This window comes from Felis catus, chromosome A2 (genome assembly GCF_018350175.1).
Source record: "Felis catus isolate Fca126 chromosome A2, F.catus_Fca126_mat1.0, whole genome shotgun sequence".
Classification (NCBI taxonomy): Eukaryota; Metazoa; Chordata; class Mammalia; order Carnivora; family Felidae; genus Felis; species Felis catus.
The window spans coordinates 89,891,820-89,914,892 of NC_058369.1; the positions used below are offsets into that span (position 1 = coordinate 89,891,820).

Genomic DNA, 23,073 nt, shown 5'->3' on the forward strand with positions numbered 1-23,073 from the left:
TAGTTTTAGTAGTGGCAAGATTTCTTTACCTCCCCAGGGAAGGAATTCTATAATCTAATCATTTTTGTGGTTTCCCTGAAATTTAACTTTAACTTCTCTGTGGTTTCTTCTATATTCAACCAAATATACACATTTTTATTATTATTTTCTTTATACCACTGTAAGTCACTCTTCCTCTGCCCCAGGATATCTAATATTATACTCTTAGGATGAAGATTAGTAGCAGTTTTTGACATTTTCCCTGTTACATTTCAAATAATTCTTTCAATCATTCATGGGTGCCGTTAGGCTAACAGGGATATTAGGTCTTCAAGAATCGGGAATGGTTTGAACCTGAAGCCATATGAAAGGCTGGGGTGGGGGGCAGGGTAACTAAGCCCAGTGGAAAGGCTGCAGCTGTGGATGTGGCCTACCTAACACGGGCATTTCCACGCGCGCGCCCTTTCTTTTGCTCATCCTTTAGCAAACCTTTCCTTGTATCCCCTCCCATCCTCTGCAGCCGGTCTCCTGAGTCAGTCGACGTTAACATTACATTCGAATTCTTCACTGATGTGTTAATGGAAACAAAACTGCCCTGTACTTTTCTGACAGCATTTGCTGTATTCTGTCCTAACATCAGCAGCACTTCGTGTGCGTTCTTAGAGCCCTTGTGTATCTGTGATATCGCCGTTTTCCACCGAAGACCTCTGTGACATCAAGCTTCACCCAGCCTTATGGATTTTTATTATTTTTTAGAGTTTATAAAGAAGCATCCCCTTTCAGTAGGGATGTAATAGATATTCGTCTTTACCACTTAATACATGTGGGAACTGACATGAATCATGTTAAGACTTGTAGCATACTAAGTAGCAGGACTAAAATGAGCACCTAAGCCTTCTGATTCCTTATCCAGCAATCACCATCACCACCACCACCACCATTTATTAAAGTCCATTAGGGGCGCCTGGGTGGCGCAGTCGGTTAAGCGTCCGACTTTAGCCGGGTCACGATCTTGCGGTCCGTGAGTTCGAGCCCCACGTCAGGCTCTGGGCTGATGGCTGGAGCCTGTTTCGGATTCTGTGTCTCCCTCTCTCTCTGCCCCTCCCCTGTTCATGCTCTGTCTCTCTCTGTCCCAAAAATAAATAAACGTTGAAAAAAAATTAAAAAAAAAGTCCATTATATGGCAGGTATTAGACTATGTGAAGCTTGGAATTCACAAAATAATTTTACTACTCTCCTCGCTCTGGTATTTGGTATCATGTCATTGACAAGACAGAACTCCAGTAAATATCTTGACGTTTGAATTTCTCCTATTAGATTTCCACCGTTTCTTAGGTATCTCTGTAGCTTTCCTAAGAAGAAGGTAAGTTAGGTAGAAGCTTCCCGGACAGAGTGAATGCACAATCGTTGTGATTATAGTCATCTAGCTGGATAAATGGTATGTTGAAGTGTAAAATACAGGTGGGTAACATATCAAGTATCAGCTGTGTATTCTCATGCGAGGTTCTGGCCACAGAGGACAATTTGACTATCTCCCAAGTTCCTTTCCAGGCTTTTTTGACTTGAGTTTCAGCTCTGTTGAAATGTCATTGTGTGTTGTGGCTTTGGGGAGAAACAGTCTTTCCATATATCCCCACATGATTTCGGGACTAAACCACACTCTAATTATCTACTTGCATTTTTTTGCAAACTCATCTTGGCACAAGATCCCAAACACAGAACATCTTTTCGAGTATAACTGCCCCCACCTCCTTCCCCTGTAGCTTCCCAATCCATGGACGGCAAAGCCGCTTTCCGTGAGAGTCCTGTTTCTTTAGCCTTTGTCTAGAATGCTCCTGCTCCTTTAAGTACTGAGCAGTTTTCATTTTCTGGTTGTTAGTTGAATCTCCTGGACCCCACCGGTTCATTTTTAAAGAATCTTAGGTTTGATGGATAGGAAAAACATTATATATGTCACAAATAAGGAAAATAAGGACCAAAGAGATTACAGAAGTGTCCAGGTTTATATATCTTGGAATGCCTTTTCCTTACTGGTTTTATATTTCTGCCTTATTCCCATCTGGTTTTCCTTGAATTTGAATTTTTTTTTTTCTAGCCACAGATATCTTCAGCATTTCAACAGCTTCTGGACCACTATAAAATCAATACCCACAAAGTTATGTTTGGATCACATGTATATGATTATACATAATATGAAGGGAAGGGGGTGCGTATATTTAGAGAATAATTTTAACCAATGGTTTTTTAAAAGATTGGCAATATTTGATATCAAAAAGTACTTTTCTGCTTTATCTATTTTATTACTTATTTATGCTTTTAAATAATTGGGATTAAAGTTTTTATTTTAGTTTTAGAATATGAGACATAATATAAAATCATAGCTCCTAGCTTAATATGATCTAAAATGTTGTAAATATACGATTCCTATATTTTTCCATATCATTTATACATTTTTGTATTAAGACCATTGCTTTCACCAGCCCATTAGTCATATTTTAATGCTGTTGTTTTTAATTTTTTAAAAAAGAGCTTTTTGTTTTTCTGCTTATATTTCAATTAATTTTCATTTTTATGACAATGAATACAATACATAAGGTCAAATGAGAATTATTTCTATATGATAACTCTCACAGGATATTTACTTTACTATGACCAAAATGTTTTTAAGGCTATATCCTTCATCATCTGTAAATTATAAGAAACAATAAAGTTCCCTACTCATAAGTGCACAGTTGTTATCAGTGTCAGATACGCACACTTTTTATTTTTATTTTTTTAATATTTATTCATTTTTGAGAGACAGAGAGAACGTGAGCAGGTGAGGTGCAGAGAGAGAGGGAGACAGAGTCCGAGGCAGGCTCCAGGCTCTGAGCTGTCAGCACAGAGCCATGTGTGAGGCTAGAACCCTTAAACTGCAAAACCATGTCCTGAGCTGAAGTCAGGCACTTAAGCCACCCAGGTGCCTGAGGTCCGCACATTTTTTAAAGTAATGAAATATTGTCTTGGCTTTGTGTGTGTGTGTGTGTGTGTGTGTGTGTGTGTGGTGCTGTGTTATCACAAGTCACTGGTACCCATGTTTCTCAGAATTTCTTCATTGATACCCTTCCTTTCAGTAGATCATACACTACCTGCTGGAAATGACATGATGGACTGTTTAGTGAGACTCTATAATTTTGAAGATGAGGAATTTGAGATCTGGGAATCCAAGTTCATCGACTTGGTTAAGGTCATGCAATTTTCAAGCAGAAGTGGAGCTATCCTTCCATGCTGCTTCTGAAATTTCAAAGCAGTTTTAGAGGGATTTTTGTGTTTGTCCTCCTGTTCGTGCAAATCATTCTTTGATTTGCAGTACTTAGAATTTGTAGATAAGTAATTTGAGGTTTTGTCCATACGCTTCCTTTTGTACCTGCAACAAATTTGATTTTCTACTGTTATTTTTAAGGTGGTGGTGTGGGAGGCAGAATAATGGTCCATAAATGGTCTACATCCTTATTCCTGGGACTTGTGACTATATTGTGTTATACAGCAAAGGGAAATTAAGGTTTCAGGTGGAAGTAACATTGCAAATCATTTGACCTTCAACTAGTAGAGTATGCTGGGTGATCCAGGTGAGTCAAATATTCTGAGTTATCCAGGTGAGCCCAATGTAATCACAGAGTACTTAAATATGGAAAAGGGAAGCAGAGAAGTCAGTGTCAAAGTGATGAAGCATGAGAGCAGACTGACCAGGGCTTACTGTGGACAATGGAAGAAGGAAGCCGTCTCCAAAAAATAGTGGCAGCCTCTAGAATGAAACTTCGCCCTGGTACCGCTTTGCTTTTAGCCCCGTGAGACCTGTTGCGGCCTTCTCACCTCCAAAACGGTAAGATAAAACTTTTGTTCTGAAACACTTGGTTGGTTGTGGTTGGTTACAGCGACTATAGGAATCCGATACCGGTGGAAATTCTTCTTAGCTGTTAGAATCTGATTGAGGGAAAATGGCCTGCGAATGAAGGCTTGCCGAGGTCTCTTTTCCACTCGGGCTTTTAGTCGTTTTTTTACAACCCACACTTCAGTTGGTGGACGCAGAGTGAGGAGGTTTCAGTTGTATTTTCATTGTAGAGGAAAGAGGGGTCCAGGAAGTACTGGCACCGTTTTCTGCCTGGACAGGGTTAATTTCAGACAGCTGGGATTGTAGTTTTCTTAGTCTTCAGATATCTGGAGTATGAAGACTGCAGGGTCATGGAGTTCTCGAGTAACAACCAACTAGGCTTGGATAAATTCTCCATGATGTGCCATCGGATCATCCCTGTAACTTTCTTTCTTTGGTTTATGCAGTGAAGATAATAACATGTCCGTTGTTTGGCAACTAAACTGCACACTCCATGTGCAATGCCTTGTACAAAAAGGTAGTAAACATTTTAAACCACAAGTATTGTTATACAAATTGTTCTCAGAGAAGCCAGTGTATTCTAGATGCATATGCTCTCTAAAAAAGAAAACAAAAAGTCATTTGTATTGCAGTCAATTTTTCTCTCTTAAGTTCCTGATTACTAAAATGATGGGGAAAGCTTTGCTTTAAACTTTTTTTTTAACTATCCTAAAGATCGTTTTTTTTTCCCTTCACGTATTCACAATAACAATATAGACTGTAGCATCTTTATTTTTACTCTATAAAGTACTATCTCTAGCCGCACCTGGGTGGAACAGTCGGTTAAGCATCTGACTTTGGCTGAGGGCATGATCTGTTGATGTGTGAGTTCAAGCCCCATGTCAGGCTCTGTGCTGACAGATAAGAGCCTGGAGTGTGTTCCCTCTCTGTTCCTCGCCTGCTCGCACTCTGTTTCTCTCTTTCTCAAAAATAAAATGAGGGGCGCCTGGGTGGCGCAGTCGGTTAAGCATCCGACTTCAGCCAGGTCACGATCTCGCGGTCTGTGAGTTCGAGCCCCGCGTCGGGCTCTGGGCTGATGGCTCAGAGCCTGGAGCCTGTTTCCGATTCTGTGTCTCCCTCTCTTTCTGCCCCTCGCCCGTTCATGCTCTGTCTCTCTCTGTCCCAAAAATAAATAAACGTTGAAAAAAAAAATTTAAAAAAAGAATGTGTTTCTTTAAATAAATAAATAAATAAATAAAATGAAAAGAAAATTTAAAAAACTCTCTCAATATATTACAGTTTTTTTTACTCTTAGTAAAGGCAAATTAAATCAATCCTGATTGAAAGGATTATAAAGGGGTACAATTAAATACTCCAACATGGCTTTGCTTTAAGTTCTCATTTTTGGAAACCAGTCTTCAGATGTCAATAGTGACGATGATATAACCGGTTTTCTTATTGTTGTTTACTTGAATAAAGTTCTTGCTGGAGTGATTCCCAGCCAGTGTCAATACATTATCCAACCTTCACAATAAGCAGTGTGTAATAAATAACTTAAATTTGGCTCACCAGAGGGCACACATTTCCTAGCATAATATCCATTAAGGAAAAAACAAAAGAGTTGGTTTTGGCAGATTTCTGATGACTCCCTAGTTTTGTCTCTTCTATTCCATTCCTGATGGTGTGTGTGTGTGTGTGTGTGTGTGTGTTTTGTTTTTTTGTTTTTTTGTATCCAGGAGGTTGAAGACATTGCTTTTCTCATCTAGTGCTACATTCAATGTGGGATCTCTAAAACTATAGTTACTAGTAGGAGCATTGTTGTATCTTTGACATGTTTGATCAAGTATAGAGATTGTATAAATGAACCGAGCCTCGCAAAAGGATGGAAAATGAAAGTCATGGTCATGGGCAAGAAATCCTACTACTTCTAATCATAGTGATTACATTGTCTTAATTAAACATACTATTTTCTTCATATTTGTTGTAATTTTTACTAGGATTCTGATAAAACCACAAACATTTGCTAAGCAGCTGTGTTTTTCTTCTTTTTTTTTTTTTTCCAACTATTTTAAATACATGCCTGGGTGTATGAAAGAATACAAATCTGAAGGTGGGGCATAATGTGTAAGGAGATGAACCAGTTCCTGGCCCTTGCTGCTTGCTGTTCCTGTCACATGTGCCCATGTTTGGGGCTGGTGGTGGGGTTGGTGAGGGAGGCACAATGTATTTGTAAGTGTTGGAAATAGGTGTTCTGAGGCACTTAGGTAGATCTTAATCTAGATTAAGCCTACTCATGCTTTATAAGTTCTAAAGTCTTACTCAGTTCGATAAACATGTGTTAACCTGGCAGAGGACAGAGGGATAGGCAAAGGTGAGTTGCTGATAGTTCAGGACGTTTCCATCCAGGGAAGGGAAATTTGGTTTTGGCACAATTAGGTTATAGCAAGTCAGACGGCATGTCTAATTCCAGGCAGGAATAAGGGTAGTTCAAACTGAGTCTACCTTAAAGAGACAGTCAAAGGCTTTTTTGGAAACACTGGCTAGGTTTCCAGTTGGGCTTCTGTGATGTGGTATTTATCATATGCTGACCTCGAATAGCAAAGAAGAATGATGATGTTCACTTGAACTCACTAATGTCCAGGACAAAAATCCGTAGTTAGTTAATAAGGATGAAGGAATGAATACCATTAGGACAAATAGTTTCTGCCATATGTCCCAAGAAATGACTGGGTTATTGCTGATACACCGTAATGAATTTAAATGAGTTTTTTCATAAAGACTCAGAAAAATAGGTAAAATTCATGTATGGTTCATATTTTTTTATCTCTACTGGAAACAGTTGGAAAGACTTAAAATATTGCAACAAATGAAGAATTCCCTGATAGGAGTATCAGTAACTTTGAAAGGCCACTTTTTATCATAAATACTGAAAAACTTTATAGGAAATGTGGTACAGTGCAAAGAGGGTAAGATGATGTGTAATATTGAAACGCTACCTATGTCAAGCCGCCAATACTAGCCCGTCTTACAGTTTGGAAAATTCAGACCATTACTACAAAGTCAATAGTAACTGGTTCGGCTAAGGCCGAAGTGGATTAAAAAATACTAGAAGGTATCTTGTGAGGGAGACGATTGAGGAATACTAAATCTACCAGAATCCCCAAATAAAGTTAACATATCAAAGTCGAGTGCTGAGAACATAAATCAATCTAGTGCTCTTGGTCTCACACATGCCTAATGAAAGTAATATTGTCCAAAAATCTGTGGAATGGTGAAGGCATGATTGGAGGCCGGTAGAAAGTTGATGATATTAGTTAGTTAGATGATATTAGTAGAGCAACTACCTCTCCGGCCGCTAATGAAGAAGAGTAGAGATCATGGGAGTACACGAATGTCTGCCTTTGAGGAATCTGGAAGCTCCGGTCCAGAACCCCTACCATCTCTTCCATTATTACTGATGTAACTGCCTCTTGTTATTGAAAATGTTGCGATGTGAAGTGAAATGATGTAAAACCCAATTCTGTTTGACACTTTCATGGTATTTCTTACCAGGGCAGGAAGATGACTCTTATTCTCCTTTTTCCTTAAAAACAACAACAAAAACAACAGTGGTAACAAAACACACAATCATATATTTGTGCCTAGTGGCACAGAAGTCTTGGGGAGATTGGGTATTAGATTTCTAATGAGAGTGAAAAGAGAAACATTCTGGAATATCCACAAGCGGTAACTAAGATGCAGAGTGATGTTTCATGATCAGGTTACTTAAAATAATAAAAAAGGTGTATATGTCCTGTTGTATTCCTTGTGACTGTAATTGGTATCCACCAATATTACTTAAACATAGGGAAGAGTAAGAACAACTTGAAAAGAATTTGGCTTTCTTGGCCAAACCTTAAAACTCTAAACAGTCAGATCCAGTAAAGGTAACATTAACCATGAAAGTACATAGGAAATTAAAGAAAAAAGCAAATACTGGCATTTCACAAAATGAAATCAATTGCATATGGATGTATAATTCCATTACTAATTTTTTTACTGCAGGTTTTACTGTGAAATTGAACTAGAGTAAGAATACTTGGGAACAAAGACTAAAGACTTTAAAAATATCCCAACTACTGGACTTCTTAAAAGTTAAAAAAATAAAATTACAGAGAAAGAGGAGAAGAATAAAATATTCAAACCCATGGTTTAAAGATGTTGACCATGTCCTTTCAAGGATTGATCTTCTAAACATTTATTCCATGAGGCCAGTTCCCACAAACCAATATGACACAAGTCAAACTCCAGGTTTTCCTAATAACAGTGAGGCAGGAAAGAGGTAACCATTTGAGCAAATTGTGTTTGCAACCAAGGGCTCTAGTGTGATGAAAAAGCTCTGTATGTTAATTACATTATACAGTGTAATGATACCATGTAACCTCATTAATCATCTAAGGGAGAAAGATACACAAGTATGAAGTCAAAATCCTATCAATTGTATGAAACCTATTTTTTTTTTACATGACTTGCTGCGTGTAACCATCCAAATGAATGAAGTTTCAAAGGGAACTGTGCTAAGTTAGAAAACTTAATTAGTGGCTTCCTTGTGCATATAGTGTCTGTCTGAAACTCAGATTTAATTTTGAAATTCTGGGGTTGAATTAGAAAAATTGAATCCTAGTTCTCTTGAAATCTTACTGGGTTAATGGTAAAAACTGGAATAAATCCTTAGGGCATGTGAAAGACACCTAAGCCCCAGAGAAAAAATACTTCCAAGGAACTCTGAAAGCAAATGAAGTAGATTATGTGGATATAATTAGAATTTCACAAGAGCAATGATTCATGGCTAGGGTCAGTCTGATTACACTGAACAGTTATAATATTTACGTTCTGGAGTTGCTACTAAAATCAAATTTTCTATAAATAATAGACTTTGAGAGGTTATATCCTCAAATCTGGAAAACAATATAAAATGGCACAGCTAGCCATAGAAGAGGCCCCTTTGACATTGGGGGGTGGGGAGGAAAGTCGAGATTATTCCTTGGGAAATGTTTGCGTTTACAGCAACTGTAAAATTTGATAATACAGTAACTCCCTTTTCCATTTATTTCACATACAAGTGTGGGTCTGTGTCACTTGATACATTGGCCTTAGATGAGAAGAGGGACACACAGGCTGATCAGACTCCTCAAAAAGATACTGGGGTTGCAAAAGGAATTGAAAGCGATTTCAAGAAAATACTTGGTCAGAAGTTGAGGTAAAGGGGTTGAAAAATTGGGATGACCGAAAGAATCAAAGGCAGGACTACCACTCATAGAGGATTTTTTTTCCAATTAAGGTTTCTTGAAGTGAGAAGGAGGACACAGAGGCTTAGTTTTTCTGTTTATCAGTGTTACTTTCAATCACCAACAACTTGAGTTTAGCACAAAATACATCAGTGAAATTGGTAACTTCACCACTTCATCTATTATCAATAGTTGATATTTTGAAGGTAGTCAAATCCATGCCCGAACTCTGGGAAATAGGTATTTATGTTTCCGTATTACTTTGACCAAAACTTCAGAAGGTTCTAAAGTAGTCCTAAAGGAATACAAAAGAATACTGAAGAAAGCCATTCTAGACAGGAGCATGACAATTTAATAGTTTCTAACTTTTTTCCCTCCAGGGATCTATCCATATTTCTCATTTGGTAGGAACACAATGGCTTTGGAGTCACAATATAACTAACTAGTTGTTTGCACTAATTAACTCTATGATCTTGAGCCAATTTTTTTTTTTTTTGGGGGGGTCGCTGTCTGGAATGTATGTATGTAATAAAATGGGAAAAGAAAATTCCAGACATGCCCTGGAGAACTTAGTCTTTGTTATATAATGTACAGCGTTAAGATGGTGAAAACAAAATGTGGAGGGAGGGCCACGTGAATGGGTACACGGAAAGGAGAGTTTGAGAGGGTAGACACAGGACCTGAAACTGAGGATGGAATCAGAGTAAAGGAGGACTGAAGGAAAGTGTAATGGCCAAGAGTTTGGGATGATAGGCAACAAAGACTTAGTCAAAAGTGAAAATGACAAGTCAGAACAAAGTGGAACAGAAGTCTGAAAGCAGATATGTGAAATGCATACCCCAAGGCAAAGCTATTTTCAGTGACCCAGGTGCACACTGCTGATCCAACACATTAAGGTCTGTTTCTGGAACTTTCTAAACGAAGATGATTACATTAGATTTTTCCATGGTAAAAGAGAGTGGAGTTAGTGTTGGGTTGCTTGATAATCTAGCAAGCCCAAGAAACCTTTTGATTCTCTAAACCTGATTAAACAGAGCATAGAAACATCTGTATATCCAGAGAGATTTATCTCAGTTTAAATTAGGATAACCAACATTTATCAAAGAGTTTTGTTTATTGCAAGAAATGAAATTAAGTTATATGAGCTTTTATTACTGTGTAGACAAAATATTAGTGCACATAAAGCTCATAATAAAAAAATATATTTTTTAAAGCATGTTAAAAACATTTTTATTACGGAGGGATAACAGGTCACCATTTTCATGATTTGGGTCAGGCTTGAACAGTTCATAGCTTTTCTTTTACTACCTGCCACTTAGGGACTTGGGGTTGACCTTTTCCCATGTGCTGTAATAATGAAAAGTATCTTAAGTTTCCTTTCCCAAGGTGGATTGTGTTCTTGCTTTGATGACAAAATTCCAGTGGGCTTCTATTGTACCTGTGATCTCTTAAATGTATGTATCTTTACCTTTTATGTATTTAACTTGTCAAGGGTTTTTGTTCTGAAGGAGCTTTGGCCAAGAAGGCCTAGTCTTGCTTTATTTTTAATGTCCAAGCTTCTCCCATCCAAGCTCCCTCAGAGAGAGCGCCCCGTTATATGCTTTCCTCAAGAAAACACAAATAGATCCACTTTAATAGATTGCTTCAACACTTGCATTGCATTTATTTATGTATATTGTGATATATATATAAACATGCAAAAGAAAATACAATTTTAATTAAGGGCTAATAAAATTTTAATAAACTTTACTAAAACTTGGAGAAAAATGGGAAAAAATGATTTTAAGCAAACGATCCTCTTTTTCTTTGGTATTCCATACAAAGGAAAAAACTCCAGTCAAGACTATTTCTTGATGATCACTTGGCAATTATTAAAGTTAACTGAAATGCACCTCGTACAGGACAGAAAATTGATATTCTGGAGAGAATGAGAATTTCATGCAATTTCTAAAACTTGGGGTCATTTTCTTATTTCCAAACATGAAAATACCGTTTCATAGAATTTGCCTTCACAAAAAGAAAGGTGAAGATTACCTTGCCACTCTGTTTTGCTGGGTCTTATTATTGCTAATGAGTATGGATGACTTTATTTACATCTAATACTTATTTGAATTATTCAATCAAAGCTTTCCTTCAGATGCACGAAACTTTGTTGAAAATGTATCAGAAGACGGTCTGGTTTCTGTAAAAACAAAAAAGATAACGGGGACAGAGATTTTTCAGATGCCAGAGGGAAGGAAACAAAATGTTACAAAAGCACTTTAGAGAAGTGAAGAAGTTAAGATTTTGTTTAGGAAACCTCAAGAAAGGGGAGTTACCACATCCGCATTTAACCTGCAATCCTCATAATTTCAGAAGAGAAAATACTATTGTCTCTCCTCTAATTCTATAATCCTGGTATTCCTATTGTTTGAGAAAGTAAATCATCCCAAGACATGAACAGGATCCATTATTTTACCACTTACACTTCCTTTTCCATATCCTGTCTTCACTCAGAACGTGGATTGTGTTGTTTTATTGCAATTTTAAGAGAAACTCAAGGGCTGGGGACTGTGGACTCTCTAACCAAATGAGGATTTTACTAACAACAATGAATATCAATACCAATAAAATGTCCTTAGGTTTACCCTTCTTACTAGATTCTGTAACATTTCTCTCCAAGGGTAATTAATCCTCATTGAGATTTTGTTGAATCATAGACTGTTTTCAAAAAATAAGTTTACTGGGGCCCCTAGGTGGCTCAGTCAATTAAACATCGAACTCTTGATTTTGGCTAAGGTCATGATCTCCTGGTTGATGAGTTAAGCTCGTGTCTCCCTCTCTTCCCCTCCCCTGTTCATCATGTTCTTTATCTCTCAAAAAATAAACATTTAAAAAAAATTTTAACACAATTAAGTCATGATTTTCTTTTGGAACTTAATTTAAATACTTTTAGCTCTTTATTTCTGTATATCTTGTTTTTTTGTTCCAACGTTCTATTTTTGAGATGGTTTCATGATGTTGAAGCTGTTGTGTGTCCTTAGGCAGAATCTTTGTGCCACTGCTACTAAGCAACCAGCTTTCTTGAAGTGACCCCCTTGCTCTACAAACAGAGGGCTTGGTAATAAAGGTAGCCTTTGATTTCTCAGCCTGCCTCTCCTAAATGTGAGCTGGTGCTAGAGTGATGGGGGTGGAGTGTTCCCTACCTGCCATAGCTGAGGTAGGGCTTCCACTGTAAAAGTTAGGGGCCAGGTAAAGGAAGGGAGCTTCAGGCATCCACCTGTACTTGCCTGGAGGAGAGTATCCTCAACATGGAACTGGACAAGGTGGGAGGGGAATGACCAATGCAGTGGCAAGGTAGAAATAGTAGCTCCTAATTGGGAGTTGGGAGAGGGAGTCCTGTCTTCTTGTTTGTATCTGCCTAGAATCGAACTTGCTGAGCGGGGTTAGGAGAGAAAGGAGGTTTTGACTCAAAGGTCAGAGACTCACTGTTCACACCAAGATTGAGCAGATTGTCTTGAATGTCTGTCTATCCATTTGCTGATTCCCTTTCAAACTCCTTGTAGAGATTTTGAGTGGTTGTTTTCACCTGTAACGGTTATTAAACTAAGAAGAGGTCCCTGTATTACTATATTTTATGTGATTTGTGGTAGACAAAAGAGTTGTATCTTTTTACAATTCTGGCCATCACTACGAATTTATCAGAGTGTTTAGATATTTAAATCCGATACAAATATTGGTATCTTGAAATGTAGGTATAGCATTTCTTGTATGTTGGTTTTCTCTCCTTACCCTTACTGTTTCTTCAGTCTACTGAGTTCATTGAACATTTATTATTTTATTTAATTCTCCTTTGCGTTCCTGTTATAGTGTCCCTTTGCATAGTTCTTACAGCGATTGTCCAAAGGGATTATAATTATACACTTAGCCTTTCACATTCTGCTTAGAAACAATACTGGATTACTTCCAGTGGAAGTGGAAAGCTTAACACAATATATACTCCTTAGCTCTTTCCTTATACTGTACTTGTCATAGATTATCCCTACTTAACGTTGACATTTTCTCAGATAATGCTCAAGTTTTTCATTCAACCGTCAAATAATATCTTAATGAACTCCAATACACATGAACAGTATCATATTTACCCAGTACTTAACATTTCTGTTGATCCTTCTCCTTGATTCCTAATGATCCAAATTTATGTCTGTCTTTCGGGATGAAAACCTTCTAGTAGTGATTTTTTTTGGGGGGGGGGGGCAGGTCTTGTGGCAACAACTTCTCTTGGTTTCATTTCCTCTAAAAGTACCTGATTTACCCGTCCCTCCTGAAGGCCATTTTCATTAGATCTAGAATTCTAGGCTAAATGTTTTATCCACTCAGCACTTGAAAATTTGTCCTTGTTATTTCTGAAAGTAAAATTTTTCAACCTTCAAATCCTTACTCTCCAGCAATGATGGCAATTGTTTTTTCTGACTGCCTTGAGAATGTTTTTTTTTTCCTTCTCTAATTTCTGGCACTTTTATTACACCTGATACACATTTCAAAGGGCTTATACTGTTTGGGGTTCATAAATTTCTGGACTGGGTAAGTTTGTGCTTTTTATAAAAATGGCGAAGTAGTCAGTATTTATTGAAAAAAAATTTTCCTGCCCTACATAGACTTTGCCCCCATTCCTTGTAGTGCCATTTGGTATTGTCTGATATGTTCCTTAAGCTCTGTGCATTTTGTTTCTAATGCGTTTCTAACGCGTCTGCTGTTTATATTTCTACTACTCTATTTTCAGTTTCACTTAGTTATTTGTTCTATCCACTCTATTAAGCACATCCATTGGGGTTTTATTTGGAGAGTTGTTACTTTTAAGTTATAAAATTTTCTTTTGACCCTTATCTATATATTCTATCTATTTTCCGAGCTTTGGCCCTTCATTCATTGCAAGAGTGATGGCTTTGACTTCCTGGAGTGTTTTTTAACAAGTGCTTGAAAGTCTTGGTCAAATAATTCCAACATCTGTGTCATGTCCTTGGCATACACTGATGATTGTATCACATGCCTGCTGATACTTTGCTTGTCTTTGGTGTATGGAAAACTTTTTAAATGCATCTTGGACATCTTAAATGTTGTGTTACAAGACTGTAACAGCTTCTAAATCCTGCAAGTAATGTTTCTATTGTTTAGCAGCCTTGGCTTTAAGCCACACGCCTACCTAGCCATCTCTGGATTATGTTTTCAATATTGTTTTTGTTCCCAAAGTGTGCTCACACCAGAATGGTCTAGGAAGTGGGCAGTTGTCTGTCTCTTAGTTGGGTTCACAAGATCATTTGTCTACTTTTTAGGACAGATCCATGCATTCATGCATACCTTGATGTGCATAGGAGGGTGGATGATCCCAGGAGCTGATAACAACCATAAAGATTTTTTGTCAAGTTCTTTTTATTTGATCTCCATGATACTTTGCGATTCCCTACATGTGTCCCTTCTGCTCCTCCAGCTAGAATGCTGGTGCTTTATTTACCTTGTACTGCTGCACAGTCCCTATCCCTGTGCTAGCATCCAGTGCCAATGATCGGATGAACAGAAAGAGAAAAGATCAACAGAAATTTGCTACATGCATTGGGACTATAGTCAGAGAGGAAGGTTCACTTTGCTCGGAGTTGTAAATGACCATGGGTTCCCGTTGCCTTGATGTTGCTGCCAGGAAACCTCTTTTTCTGTCTGAAGGCCTGAACTAGAAGGTGATCCTACAGTGCTCTGTGCATGTGCCAATGCCACCTTCCACTTGGCCAAGGGATCATGGAGGGAAAAACATACAGGTGACTTCTTCACTGATTCAGCGTAACCTCTATTTTTGCTCTTTTCTCCACAACTTCCTGTGACTATTGACTTTTTGGAGTTCACTGAGTATTTGATACATTCTGTCTGGGATTTTTAGCTTCATTGAATGGACTGACAGAGTGGAGTATGTTCACTCCATCTTGCCCAGAACCAGAATATTACTGATAATGGTTGGGGCATAAAAACAAATCATAATTTCTTTACAATTGAATAACCTAATATGATTTATACATAATGTTTTAGGTTATCAGACGGGATATACTAAAATGCAGTCTTGAAAATCCTGGTGAATAGGTCATTCTCAAGGCTAGAGTAGATAATGGAACCCTAGTAACTTATATCCTTATCCTACGGTAAAGGAATAGTGACTTGGCTTTGATATTTTTTATGGCGATCTAAAGGGCAACTATCATACATTGTGCATATATCATACACCATACATTCATACATCATTACCTCTGAAAACAATAAGTGTCTTCAGATGTGATTTATACGTATGAACAATATCAAGGAGAGTAAAGTTGGAGAAATACTCCCTTAGAATAGATCTTGCAAATGCTCGTTCTATATTTTTATAAAGTTCGCTAGCAAACACCTCTTGATACAGTTCCTAGATATCTGCCTGGAATATTTAAATGAAAATAGGTCTTTTTGTTTAGATACCAGTTGTCAAGTATGGGAGTTAGTTTCAAACAACAGACTGTAATCTTTGCCCTTGATTTAATAATATGTTTTAAGACATGTTGTGACCTGTGATTGGGATGCCGTATGGAAGTACTTGGTAGCCGGGTCAACCTCTCTTTGAAAACGGTGCTGTAGAAATGGTTTTGCACCGCATGCAGACTTACTAGAAGGCCATTGTGTCATAACACAGAACATAGTAGCGTATAACTTAATTGGTTTTAGAAAAGTGTTATCCTTTAATACATAAATAATGCATTAAAAATCAGTCCTATAATTATCTAACATAGAGCAGTAGTGGGTGATTTTAGAAACACACCATTAGATAAAAAACAATACACACCACCATATTCTTCCACCATATTGCCTAATGAAATGCAAGTCAAGATTTCAATGGATGTAAGTTCAAAATTGGGCACGATAAATTAGACTACATTTACAAAGTCCCAAAGTCCTTACTCTGGCTATATTTTAAAATTATTTTGTGCTGTGTCACCTGTGTCAATGACCATAAGTTATCCAGGAATCCCAAGATGCAAAAGGATCAAGCACAAACATTTCACACTACTTACGATGCCAAAATACAACACAGGAATGTTTTCCAAGCTCAAGAAAGCAAAATCCACTTTGATATTGAATATACAATCTCTTTGCTAGACCTTGTAAAAGGAACAGTTTGTACATCAAATAATAAAAGTGGCTTGTTTTAATTAGGGGCATTATTTTAAAGTGTTTTGGCAAGCTGCTGGCAGTGTGTGTGTGCATGCACTAAAGAGATCAACAAAAGAAAGAAGTGTTTTCATGATACAAATCCAATGCTCCCCCCTATAAGATCACTTCTTGTGGGATCTAGGCTCCATCCCAAGCCAAGGGTCAACTACCTAATGTGGAAACTGGCTTCTATCATCACTGCAACTCAGTCCATCGAATGTACAGTAATAACCTAGAACAGACTTTTGGTGACCAAAGCAAAGAGAAAAGCCAAGTCTGAATTATAGTTCTGCAAACGAGACATCTCACATTACCACAGACCTTTTATAGATGATTGCTGGAGTGTTTTTAATTATGACTCACATCAGTTCATCTTCCTGTGTTATCTTTGCTGAACATCAAATACATATTCATGGTATGTATATTTATGATTGCTTTGACCATCCGGTTATTCATTGGTAGGATAACCTAAGGTTTGGGTTTTACTGAGGGGTTTTTAGCATGGTTTCTGAATTTTAAGCAATTGAAACAGCATTCTGGATTTTGGTTTCTCATGAGAAAGCAAGTCCATTCCTTTGAATATGTTAGACTGTGTGTACTTGACACAGAAAAATCTCATTCAGAATCGAATTAAAAATATATTTTAGAGTCTGATGTGGTCGCATTCAAATTAAACCTGATACCTAAAGGAAGAACTATGGAGAGTATTTGGTCAATGACTTGATATATTGTAAAGTAGGAGTGTGTGCGCGTGAGTGTGTGTGCGTGTGTATGTGAGTGAGCATAATAAATTATGTACCCAGACAAGAGTGTGATACTTAGGGTTGGTTGAGATGACTCCATGCGCATGAGTTATCCTCACATTCCCCCAATGAGCTCTGAGGTTTTACTAAAAATACCATATGTTTTATTAATGAAATATCTGCTTGAAGGTCCAAATTTAAATTTATATAGCATATATTACATTATACATACACACATAATGCTTTCATGTTAAGATAAGCATTAAGTTCTGGTGGCAATCAAGTAAATACGCCTAGTAAAGAACAATGTAATTGTTCATACTTCGAGACTGAGCCTTGCATCTGTTTCTAAATAGCCTCTGTTTCATTGTTAGCGAACACTTCATGTTCTATATCCAGTCTGTGTTTCCCCCCGCCCCCCACCACAGTCTTGCGTCTGTTCAGTGCACTTGATCCGTTTATCTTTTGCCTAAAGCTTTACAATTACTTACACGTTACTCCATCTTTCCGCTGGCTTGCTTTCATACACTGTTGAACTGATTGGACAGCTAAGCAACTGTAAAAATGCCTCTTCCACCCCTATTTGAAACCTCAGTGTACCAAGCTAAGGACTGACACAATTTTAGTAAAATGGCTGTCCAAACATCAAAATTACAGGTCTTCAGAAATAAGTTGTACAGGATTCTATCCAGATGGGTCTGTGTCAAAATACTGAGATGGAATGTGGTGATAACATGACTCACATTTTCCTCAAGTTGGAATTTCTTTTCAAAATGAGTGACTGGCGAAACTCTCTATCCTATCAGACTTAAATACATGATACACCCACACGTATATCAACACTTACTACTTACATTCATATTATGATAGTCTAATCACACACATAGAAGGCAGTGCTATTCTAAAATTGTAGCTACGAAATAAAGCTGTGTGGTGTATCCTGAGGTTGCAGATAGAAGTACAAAGTACTGCCGTTGATGGTTAGCAGTGTTAAAAAACAAAACAGAGGTGGTAACTTAAATTATAACTTCGATTGAATATTTCTGAAAATAAGAGTGTAATATTGGGTATCATGTAGGACACGTGGTTACAGCGAATCCTGCTTTCTTTAGGTATTCCTTTGATGTTGCCTCAAACGCACAGTAAAACTGGAGGAATTTTTCCTAAAGCTCAAGATGTCACTGTAACAGAAAAAAAAATGAAAGTCATGAGGTTGTTACTGCAAAATACTGAGGCATTATTTACAAACAAAAACAAATGGCTAGCACACATCAGGTGCCCCTTCCTCCTTTACCTATCGCCTTCAAGTGTAGCTGACAGTGTGAGAAGGCTTAGTATTGCTTCAGAGTTTCTGATGGTATTGGTGAGACTGGCTGACAAAGTATAGGCCTTTTTCCACCAACTGAATTCGGCAATCACGTGAAGCTATTGTCAGCATCTTCAAGCATAGCTTCATAACAACGAGGAATCCCGTGGAGAGAAATACTGAATACACCAACCCTCACAAATACTGTTCCTGATCATTGTCTCTACTGATAAAAACTGAACTACCTGGATAATCAGAAGCACATGGTTAAACTTGACAATCTAATAAACACTTTTATTTAACTACCCTAGGTGCATTTAACCAATCTGCTTTTATAATTGAGAACTCTGTTTTGCCAAAGATACTTTCCTTAGCGATGTGTGCAAGTCAAAGATTATTTTCACTTGGACTAAATGACCATACATTACATTTTATGTTCCTCAAAGTACCAAACAAAACTTAAAAATATAAAAAAAAAAGTGGAGTAATATGTTCTTAGGCCAACTGCCCATTCCTCTTCACTATTAAGGATGACAAATTTTTCCTCCATGCCAGATGTCCTGGAAATTAGGAATCTGTGTCCTTGTTAGGTTTTCCTGATTTCCTCAAGCCCTGATAAAGAAACTGAAAAGAGTGTCTGTGCATACATAAACTTAAACAGAAATATTTAAATGTTGCTTAGGCTTTAATTGGTTTGGGTAGGACTTCTCAAATCCTGGATGCCTGTTTGACTTGCTAATCAGAGAAGTATGTGCTAATTCAGCACATCTCTCATGTGAATGTTTTGCAGTTAATCTTTATTCTTAAACATACTGCAGCTCCAGAGAGCAGAAACTTCTGTCCTCTTGAATGATGATAGCTATGTATGGATATAGTCAGACTGAATTTCTAGTTCTATTCCGTAACCATAAACAGGTATCCTCATTAAACCATAGAGTTACCCCAAATTTGGTATTTTCCGACCTTTAATGAATAAACTATACATAGAATAGTTGGAGCTTGTGCTGAAATTTCCACAAAATCTCATAGGTGCATTTCATAGGCGTGTTTGTGTTGGCCTGAACTATAAAAGCCTAGATGCTGCACCATGTGACCCCATAGCATAAGGGGTGCAAAAATGAAGTTACCATCCTAATTTATGACATTGACTATAAGTCCTTAGTTTTTTCCTGGAGCGGAGGTTGAGGGAAATAAAGGTTTAAGTAGAGGCAATGAAACATGTTCCCCATCACTAACATCATTGATATGGCTGAAGATTGAAGGCTACAAAACTATGGAGTTGGGAGGCTCTGGGATTGCTGATAAGAAGGAAATGTAAAAGGGCTCCTGCTGTTACTTGAGTCTCCTATGTGAAGTTGGAATCATGTTCTCTGCATTGTGTTACCTTTGATTGTCAAGGCAGCATAGCCGTGTTGGTTAATTTGCAAACACTCGGGCCAATGTACTTAGTAACTTCATGACTGTGGGCCTAGCCTACAACTTAGCCTAGCAACTTAGCCTAGCAACTCTGTGTCGCTTATCTTTAAAAATGGGGTGAAAACAATAGTACCTAATCATAAGGTTATTTTGGACATCAGTTAAAATATATAAAACATTCAGTGCCAGGAAGCTAGGAATTAGTACGTTACTGGTTCTTAACGTTCACATCTTTGGGAACTTGTCTCCTCTGTTTTCTAATAGACATGTTGCATCTGCTGATGACCTCCTGAGAAAGGGAGGGAACAAGGGAAGGAGGGGGAGAGGGGGAGTGAGGCAAGGAGGAAGAGAGAGAGGAGAGGGAGAGAAAGAATGAACACAAAGTCTTTGTGAAAACACTTGATGAACTTGTTGGAATCTATAGTATGATCCTGATCCTTATCAAAGGGTCAGGATATAACACGTTGGCCTTCTTTATAATACGAAATCATGAACTGGAAGATGCCTATAGTTATTTCTTAATTTGTTTTACAAATTTTAGTTTGGATCCATCACCAAAACGTTACTTCAGTAGTATGACTGATAATGACAAAATCATTACGAATCAGTGTGTTTTTTTAAATCCGTTTTATGACAAAATTCACTTTGGAGTAAAAGACATGGTTTCTCTAGGAAAAAAAAAAACCTGGATGTATACCATAAGTCTAAGCTGTGTGTGTGTGTGTGTGCGCGCGCGCTTGATTGTTTAGAAGTTTTGTGAACTTACTGTATTGTATCTTTGTACCTCAAGCTAAGAACCTCTGCATAGAGATCACCTCATGACAATTTCATTACAAAAAATATCCAAACTACATAAAATACGTTACTTTTAAGATCTTAAATTTTAAGGGGCACCTGGGTGGCTCAGTCAGTTAGCATCCAACTCTTGATTTGGGCTCATGGAATGATCCCCGGGTCACGGGATCCAGCCCCACGTCAGGTTCTGCCTCAGCCCAGAGCCTCTTTGGGATTTTCTCTTTCCTCTTCCCACTCGTCCTCCCCAGGGCTAGGGGTACATATCAGCTGTTTGAAGGTTACACATCTCTGTCTGAAAAGAAAAAGAAACTATTTAGAATTGACCCTTACTCTCTAAAGCCACATGCAAAAAATAGTCCTGACACATTGATACATCAGGCAGAGGAGCCAGGGCACATGTATCCCTAGATGGAACTATTGACGACCTCCCCTGATATACTCCTGGTTCTAGAGTGCTTCCTTGGAGACCACCGTGTTGCTCCAGTGACTCAGCATGTCTGCATCAGCATGAAAGAATGGACTAGAAAGCTGGGACAAGAAGGTGTTATTATCTTCTGTTGGCAGAGTGTAGCCAATAAGTTCAGATTGGTTTCACAGAATTGAGGACTAATTGGATCCACAAGGAGGAAAAAAAAAAAAAGACTACTGGGCTCCTTTTTAGGAAAAATAGAAAATCAGCAGTAACTGAGTAAATCAAGAATAAACTGCCAACTTTCCTGCTAAAATTGTCAGTGCTAGTGCTTTCTAATCTCCAGTTACTGCTCCAAAATCTCCTTTCCTCAAATTAGAGAAAATCCCTGTGGGTCTGTGCCAGTCATTCTGTTTTTCATCCAGTAGTGACCCCTCTTACCCTAATGCAAACTGATTTAGGCCGGGTACAAAAGCACACATACACAACACTGCACACCAGTCCCTGAAGACTTAACAGAAATACTGAAATGCTGTGTCCTATTTGCAGTGAGCCAGAAGAGTTCTCTCATGGGTGAGGTCTTCAAACAGACACCAGAGCACTTGCCCCATGACTTTTCCGATGGAAGTCGTCTGGATCCTGAGCTAAAATAAAAATACGCCCGAAATTTGGTGCCCATTAAGGGATAACAGCAGAGTGAGGTTACCAGATAGCCTCTTACTCGATGGACTTCTATTTGCCAAAAAAATAATATTCAATTTGCCACTTTCCCCTATGATGTGGTAATCTCATTAGGAGACACGAAAAGAACCATTTTATGAGGAAGTTGAAGAAAACAACTGATCAAATGCATAGCCATATTATTATACAAACTGCCAGTTAAATTATTTCTGTCCTCAACCGTGAGGTAGACTGGCACAGAATTGAACTTATTTTTTTCATTTCACATGAATTCAAATGAATCACCATGGTATCCGTGATGAAGCATGTTTCAGTATGTAAAGGGGAGAGGAGAGGAACACGTCTATTTGAGCGATGAGAGTCAAGGGGCTGAAACTGCTAACAAAGAAAATTACCTTCTTGCCTTATTGTAACCGCAACTGGCAGAAGCAGAGGGATTTTTTTCCCCTTTCGCTTGTTTAAAAATTAGAGCCTGTTCTCTTCTGACAGAATAGCTAATAGGCTGCCATTGGGTTTATCTCACATACATGCTGTCCCCTGGTGTTGTCCCTAGGATACATTCCTGAAGTCTCAGCAGCGTGATTGGAACAGCACACTGGAACTCACATTGAGACAGTTGATACATCAAGCAAACAGATCCTATGCATCACACATAAAAACCCCCGACTGTGTGTAGGCAGGAAGGAAAGCAAACAAATTCTGTTTTCACTCATTTGCACATTACATTACCATAAGTTTTACCCTTTCCAAATAATCTGCAGATGGAAAATTAGGCAATGTGCTGCTGTAAATCACTGTTAGTGCTGGGGTGGTGGCAGGAGAAAACAGTTAAGGGATTCATTTTTCTTCCAAGAAAATCATACTTTTCAAATCCATCAGAATCCCAGCCAAAGGATTACTTCTTATCTGGCTGTAACAAAGCCTCTCTGCACCAGTCTTGAGTGTAAAAAGAAACCACCTCATTGCACTAAATAGTACCCTGCACTCCAAGGTCAGCTCCGTCGCCCGGCTTTGCAGGAGGCAGCGTGTTTGTGTTTGCACAAGGGCGAAATCAACCTCACACCCGGATGTACTTACGGCTTTTACGCTTCCTGCCTGAACAGTTTCTAAGCGAGTCTGAGAGCTCTAAAGTGTAGGTCTTTATTGACCCTCCTGGTGGTGCCCATTTTCTGGATTGGTGGATTGGGTGTGACAGAGGCAATCTTAGAATTTATGATCCTCTATCTCCCCAGAGGAAGTCCTTCTAGGAGCCTAGGGAGTCATGCATGTTACAAAGAAGAGTGAGGACCGGAGAAACAGGGAAAGCTCGGACTCCCTGAGCCTAGAGTTCCCATTGCTGCCGCACAGGTCCACGTGGTAGGACTATTTCAGATGGGCTCAGAGTCCTGAAACTCTCGAGTGCAATTTACCACTAGCCTGCCACC

At 38.3% G+C, this 23,073-nt stretch overlaps 1 long non-coding RNA gene across 1 annotated transcript; it reads left to right on the forward strand.

Moving 5' to 3' along the window:
• The first annotated feature begins 3,435 nt into the window (after window positions 1-3,435).
• Window positions 3,436-21,681, forward strand: LOC123383867. Its single transcript, XR_006594175.1, has 2 exons — window positions 3,436-3,841; window positions 21,518-21,681. It is a non-coding gene; the product is annotated as an uncharacterized LOC123383867 (long non-coding RNA).
• Window positions 21,682-23,073: the final 1,392 nt, after the last annotated feature.